General features: G+C 46.3%; 1 pseudogene; it reads right to left on the bottom strand.

Moving 5' to 3' along the window:
* Positions 1-558: 558 nt before the first annotated feature.
* On the bottom strand, positions 559-1,449 carry LOC147971128 (uncharacterized; annotated as a pseudogene).
* Positions 1,450-7,569: the final 6,120 nt, after the last annotated feature.

Genomic DNA, 7,569 nt, shown 5'->3' with positions numbered 1-7,569 from the left:
CACTCCCCCTATGTTTTATAGACAAGGCAAAACTTGCAACAATATAAGTGACACTAAGCATGAAGGCAAGGTATAGTAAGTGAGCATGAAGTGAAGGGCACAAGATAAAATGAGCTCACAATATACTAAACATACTAGACAATAAAGGATAAGCTTGAGGGCATATGTCTCACACCATATGATAGAATAATTTTCCTGATCTCCTGGTCTCACACGCACACACACAAACCAACAAACAAAAGCAATGAAGGTTCAATGAAACAAAAGCAAAGAGACACAAGACTCGCAAATCCTACACTCTCTCCCCCCTTTGGCATCGAGACACCAAAAAGGCAGAGAGGACACATACGACACAGGTGGTAGCTCCCACTGACGTGATCACCCATCAAGCTCCTCATCTGTCTCAACAGCAGGAATGGACTCCCCATCTGACTCAGTCCACAGATAGCCTTGCTTCATCATCCAGGCAACCTCAGGAGTGATGTTCTTCTCCGACCCTCTCGAGACATGCTCGCCAAGCTTCCTCAAGATCCTCTTGTCACGTTGGCGACTCTCCTTCTAAGCAACGTGGGTCTGGTACTGCCCCTTGGCCTGCATGCAGAACAGAGACTTCACCTTGGCCTTGAGCTTCTTAGCCCAAGAGGGCTCAGTAGATGGAGGTGTATACCCCTCAGAACTGTCCTCAGCCTCCTCCTCCTCAAACTCCTCCTCATCAACATCCATACGAGCAGCCTCGGCCTCAGCCCGGGTAGTGGTGTTAGACCACTTGTTCTTCTGGCGCAACTTGATGGGCTCATGGCGAATCCAGTTGGGAGCAAGAAACTCTTCACACAAAAACAACTTCTCCCAAGTCTTTGTGATCAAGAGGAACAAATAAGGTCCATAGATGGGCACCTTACGATGGAACACAACAAACTGAAGCTCACTCCACATGATATGAGAGACATCAAGTGGTCCAGGTTGGCGAAGATGGGCTTCCTAAAAAATAAGCATCATGTCCACAAGATAGGAGTGCACCTTGTCCTTGTCGCCTATGCGAGGAAAAAGAGAGTTGTAGAAGATCCGGTGCATGATGTCAAGGAACAGGTTCAACACAAAAGACTTCTTGCCATTGGGTAGAGTCTTATCAACAAGGTAGTTCTGAAGCCTGTTCTTGGATGCAGACTCTGGGTTGGCATGCGGGCGGACACCAACGGGCACCTCTAGCCCCTCATGATGAACATGCAACAGATCCATGAACTCCTTCCACTCAGCAGTCATCCTCTTCCCATTTGTCATCCAAGTCATGGTCCGCTTCTCATCCGTGTGGAAGTGGACAGAAGCAAAGAACTGAGCCACAAGCTCCGGGTCAAAGTCAAGGTGGAATGTAAGGATCCCCTCAATATCAAACTGCTCCACCAAATCCAGAGGCTCACCAAAATATGCCCGTTTCTTCTTCAGATGTTCCATGTCAATCCACTGGACAGGTACGTAGATGTTTTGCTTGGCCTTGATCACATCTAGGTAGATGAGATTTTGTTGCTTGGTCCAAAACAGGTCATTCCCCCTGCTAAGTTCCCTTGGATTGACATAGGGGTTGAGCTTTCTTCGAATCAGAAACTCTACTTGAGGCATTTGATCGATGCCGACAGTTGGCTCCTTGGTCTTGGTAGCTATGGTCTTGACGTTGCGTTGTGGGGGGCGGGACCCCTCGGGAGCTTCTTGGTTGCGAAGGCGCTTGGAGCTCGTGTCAGGCTGGGATTCGAGCGCTTTGCATTGGAGCTGGAGCCACCACCTAAGACACACAACACAAACACACGAGAAGAGCAAGAAGGATTATTGCAAAGAGCAAGGCAAAAACCGAATGAAACAAGTAGAAATGAGATTGGTTGTGACAAAACAAGGTAAATCTTAAGTCAAAGGTAGTACTAACCAGGATGCAGAAGTAAAAAATTGCATCTGCTCTAGCCGCGGTAGTACTGCGCCGGGGTGCAACGGTAGTACCGCACCTAGAGCGGAAGAATTTTTTTACTTCCGCGCAACGGGCGGTAGTACCGCTCCAGCGGAGCGGTAGTACCGCACGGGGCGGTTCTCGCACGAGCGGGCGGTAGTACCGCTCCAGGAGGAGCGGTAGTGCCGCACGGAACTGCATCTCGCGAGAACAAATCTAGCAACATCCATAAAGATAGATCAGTACTACCGTTGATAAAAACTACAGTGTTGCATCACACCAAATAACATATCTACTGCACGAGCACTCACCAACAATCTCCTCTTGCAAAAATTTAGCCAAAAATCACAAGAACTACACATGCATCTCCCAAAACCTAGAAGCACAACAACGGGGCAAAGAGAGAGGGACTAAGGGAGATACCGGGTTCCATGGCAAGAGGGCGAGGTGGGGATCGATCCCACCGGTTGGAATGTGAGGAGAGTGGCCGGAGATGGAGATCTGGCGAGGTACTCCGGCGCCATTCTTGGGCAGGAGAGAGAGAGACGAAGTGAGGGGAAGGGATGAATGGGTATGGGGGAGTTGGAACTCCCCTTGCCCGCTCTTAACCCCCACGCGTTCTCGACAACGCGGCAGTACCGCGGGTCATCACGGTAGTACCGCCCGGGCGGAAGTACCGCGCATAGGGCGGTAGTACCGCTCTTCCAGCGATAGTAAAAAATTAATACCGTGATGGAAGCGGTAGTACCGTGCCGTGGGCGCAGCTGTGCAAGCACAGGAGCCACCCACCTCCTGCGGTAGTACCGTACACACAAGAAAGTGCAAGTTTCGACAAAATAGAAAAACACGGCCTTTGCAATGCACACTTCGAGCAACCGAACACGCAAAAGAGCACAAACAAAGCAAGTAAAACACAAACAAAGCCCGAAAGAAAGCAAAACGACAATGGGGACCAAACACGAACCAAAACCTCTCAAGAGGAGAGGGCGGTGGTCGGAGCCACCTATGTTTGAGTCAATTGGTATGGCACCGCGAAGAATTATCCTTGGGCCCATGACCAAAACTCGTCTTTGAAGCACAAGTACCATCTACAATGGTGAATGTGAAAGAGTTGATCAATTTATGCATAATGGGGGAGGGAGAGTTCATTGATAGAACAACACTCCCGCTATGTCCATGCCTACACATAAACAAGACATCAAGATGAGTATGGTGGGGTGTGCGAAGGTTCAAGCCACATTGCTCAAATCAATGATATTTAGCTCATGCCTTAACTCGCGAAATCTTGCTTCATCCAAGGGCTTCGTGAAAATATCTACAAGGTTATCATGAGTGTTGACATAGTTGAGCTCGATCTGCCCTCGCCTAATGTGATCCCGGATGAAGTGATACCGAATCTCAATATGCTTCGTCTTGAAGTGTTGCACCGGGTTGAGAGAAATCTTGATGGCACTTCCATTGTCACACCAAAGAGCCACTTTTTCACAAATGACACTGTAATCCATTAAATTTTGCCTCATCCATAGAAGTTGAGCACAACAACTACCGGCGGCCACATACTCCGCTTCGGTGGACGAGAGAGAGATACAACTTTGCTTCTTAGAAGACCAACTCACCAAAGAGCAACCAAGAAATTGGCACCCTACGGAAGTTGACTTCCTATCCACTTTGTCTCCCGCCCAATCCAAGTCCGAAAAGCCCACAAGGTTGAAGTGAGCTCCTCTTGGGTACCATAAGCCAAAGTTTGGGGTATGAGCCAAATATCAAAAGATTCGCTTGACCGCCACATGGTGGCTTTCCTTAGGTGCGGCTTGAAACCGTGCACAAATTCCCACACTCAACATGATATCCGATCTAGATGCACAGAGGTAAAGCAAGGATTCAATCATGGAACGATATACCTTTTGATCCACCGCTTTACCATTGGGATCTATGTCAAGTTGGCATTTGACGGGCATTGGAGTGGAAGCCGGCTTGACATCACTTAGATTGAATCTCTTGAGCATGTCTTGAGTGTATTTGGCTTGGTTGATGAAGGTCCCTTCTCTTCTTTGTTTGATTTCGAACCCAAGAAAGAACTTCAACTCTCCCATCATGGACATCTTGAACTTCGAGGTCATGAAAGTGGTAAACTCCTCATTGAAAGCTTTTTTAGGAGAACCAAAGATAATATCATCAACATATAGTTGGCATACAAACAACTCCCCTTTGACCTTCTTAGTAAAAAGAGTGGGTTCGATTTTCCCAATTTCAAACCCATGATCTTGCAACAACTCGGCAAGGTGCTCATACCACGCACGTGGGGCTTGTTTAAGGCCATAGAGTGCCTTATCGAGTTGGTACACATGATTGGGGAACTCGGGATCCTCAAACCCCAGGGGTTGTTTGACATATACCAACTCATTAATAGGGCCATTAAGAAAAGCACTCTTCACATCCATTTGTTGCAACTTGAAGTTATGATCAGAAGTATACGCAATCAACAAATAGATAGATTCAAGGCGAGCAATGGGAGCAAAGGTTTCACCGTAGTCGATACCCTCGACTTGGGAGTAGCCTTGTGCTACCAAATGAGCCTTATTACGAACGATAATCCCATGAGCATCTTGCTCGTTCTTGAATATCCACTTGGTTCCAATAACATTATGGTTCTCCTTTGGCCTTGGCACCAATCTCCACACCTTGTTGTGCTCGAAGTTGTTGAGTTCTTCATGCATGGCATTAAGCCAATCCGGATCCTCGAGCACCTCATAGACCTTTTGGGGTTCAACAAAAGAAACAAATGTGTCATGTTCACAATAGTTTGCTAATTGTCTACGAGTGCTTACCCCCTTTCTTAAGCTTCCAAGCACATTCTTCATGAGATGATCTTTGGTAGTGAGCTTGGACGCAATCTTGGCGGCACGCCGCTCCAATTCCTCCTCAAGAGAGAGTTGAGGAGCAGTAACTTGATCATCTTGAGCGTCGTCTTGAGCTTGTTCTTGATCTTGAGCTTGCTATTGATCTTGAACTTCCTCGGTGGTAAGAACTTGACCTTGGGAATCACTTGGTGGATCACCACCATCTTGAGGTTGACCTTGCCCTTGATCTTGTTCATTTGGTTGAGGGCCTTCACTTTGTTCTTCAGAAGCGTGTGGGTGTTGGGTTGGTGATGGTTCCACCTGAGTGGAACATTGTCCTTCTCCTTCAGCCACAAGGGGTTCCTCAATGGGTAGGATATGACCAACACCCATTCTTCTTATGGCTTAGGGAGGAATTTCATCACCTACATCACAAGTACCACTTTTCTCACTTGGGAGCCGTTATTCTTGTCAAACTCCATGTTACACGTCTCCTCAATGAGTCCCGTGGACTTGTTGAGGACATGGTAAGCATGAGAGTTTGTAGCATAACCAACAAATATGCCCTCATGAGCTCTAGCCTCAACTTTAGACAAACGAACACCTTTCTTGAGAATGAAACACTTACAACCGAACACCCATTAGTACTTGAGGTTGGTCTTGTTGCCGGTGAGTATCTCATATGGTGTATTGTTTAAGCCTTTGCGGAGATAGAGCCGATTGGATGCATGACAAGTGGTGTTGATGACTTTGGCCCAAAAGTTGTAAGGAGACTTGAACTCCGCCATCATGGTCCTTGCCGCGTCCATCAACGTCCGATTCTTCCTCTCCGCTACACCATTTTGTTGAGGGGTGTAAGGTTGCGGAATATTGATGCTTGATCCCCTCATCACTAAGAAACTCATCCAAGGTGTAGTTCTTGAACTCGGTGATGTTGTCACTTCTTATTGTCAATATCTTTGCATTGTGTTAACGTTGAGATTCATTTGCAAAGTCGATGACGGTTTGTTGGGTCTCACTCTTCCTCTTGAAGAAATATACCCAAGTGTATCTTGAATAATCATCCACAATCACCAAGCAATAATTTCTACCCCAATACTATCAAAGGATGGAGGCCCAAAGATATCCAAGTGAAGGAGCTCCAAGGGCCTCTTCAAGTAGATGATAGTCGTGGGAGGGTGAGCCTTCTCATGTAGCTTTCCTTCGATACAGGCACTACAAGCACGATCTTTGGCAAAACTAACATTTGTTAGTCCACGGACATGGTCCCCCTTTAGAAGACTTTGCAAAGATCTCATATTGACATGGGCTAAACGGTGATGCCAAAGCCATCCCAAATCAACTTTAGCCATTAGGCATGTCACGGTCTTAGTGGGTCGCTCTGAAAAGTTAATCACATAAAGACTGTTCTCGACATGCCCAACAAAGGCTACTTTAAGAGTCTTGCTCCACAAAAGGGCCACAATATCAATATCAAAGAAAGTGGCAAAGCCCATGAGTGCAAATCGACGAACAGAAAGTAAGTTGTATGCAAGAGACTCAACAAGCATGACTTTCTCGATCGTGAGATCATGAGAAATGACAACCTTGCCAAGACCCAATACATTTGAATATGAGGCATCACCCCATTCGACATTGGTGGGCATAGATGAAACTTTGTGCATGTCCACCACCAAGTCCTTGCTTCCAGTCATATGATTTGTGGCTCCAGTATCGAGCAACTATGATCGCCCACCGAAAGCAAACACCTACAAGCGATCAATCCTTGGTTTTAGGTACCCATTTTGTAATGGGTCCTTTGATGTTAGTACCAAGGGTCTTAGGAACCAAAATAGACCATTCAATGTACTCATAATAAGAACCAACAAATTTGGCATAAACATGCCCATCACTAGCACGACATAACACATAAGAAGGTTAAAGTCGATGGCTTTGTTGGAAGGGGTGGCATTGCCCTTCTTGACACCACCACCCTTCACATTGTTCTTATTCTCCTTAGAAGCACCCTCTCCCTCCTTCACAAAAGTTTGATTGAGAGGAGGAGGTCGTTTGTCCTTGTCATTCTTCTTCTTATTCTTGGACTTGGGTGCAAACCCAATTCCCTCCTTACCCACAACTTCCTTTTGATTGCTCAAAAGGTCGTTGAGGTTCTTCTCACCTTGTATGCAAGACACAAGGCCTTTCTCAAGTTGCTCCTTCAACTTGGCATTCTCCTCCACAAGATGCACATGCTCACAACACGAGTTAGTAGCATCTGCATTATTAATTAAAACCATATGAGGAAATGTGGCTTTCTCCTTGGTTAGCTTCACTTGGAGTTGATCATGAGACTCTTTGAGGCTAGCATGAGCATCCTTCAAGGCCTTGTGAGCCTTGTCAAGTATATCAAACTCCTCCTTGAGTCTAGCATGGTCAACCCTAAGTTTAGCCTTCTCGGAATTGAGAACACGAGATACAACAAGAGTATGATCAAGATCTTTCTTTAATTTAGCATGATCATCATTGTGTGACTCCTCAAGAGCCAAACGATGACCACACTCTTCCTCAAGCGCATTAGAGAGATCCGATATCTCATCGGCATAGTCACAACTATGCTCTTCCGTATTAGAGATGGTTTCTTCGCGAGCCTCGATCATGTCATTGGCTTCACCAAGTTGTTCCAAGAGAGCAACAAAGTGCTTCTTGGATTTACCCTTGAGCTTACTCATAAAAGACTCAAATTTATTTTCTTCCTCATTCGACCCCTCACTTCCATCAATGCAATCCGCCAAGGAAGGATTAGTAGTAATGGTGGTTTTG

This window comes from Triticum urartu, chromosome 5A, assembly GCF_056163025.1.
Source record: "Triticum urartu cultivar PI428250 chromosome 5A, HENAU_Tu73, whole genome shotgun sequence".
NCBI lineage: Eukaryota > Viridiplantae > Streptophyta > Magnoliopsida > Poales > Poaceae > Triticum > Triticum urartu.
This window is presented reverse-complemented; position numbering and strand designations above follow the sequence as displayed.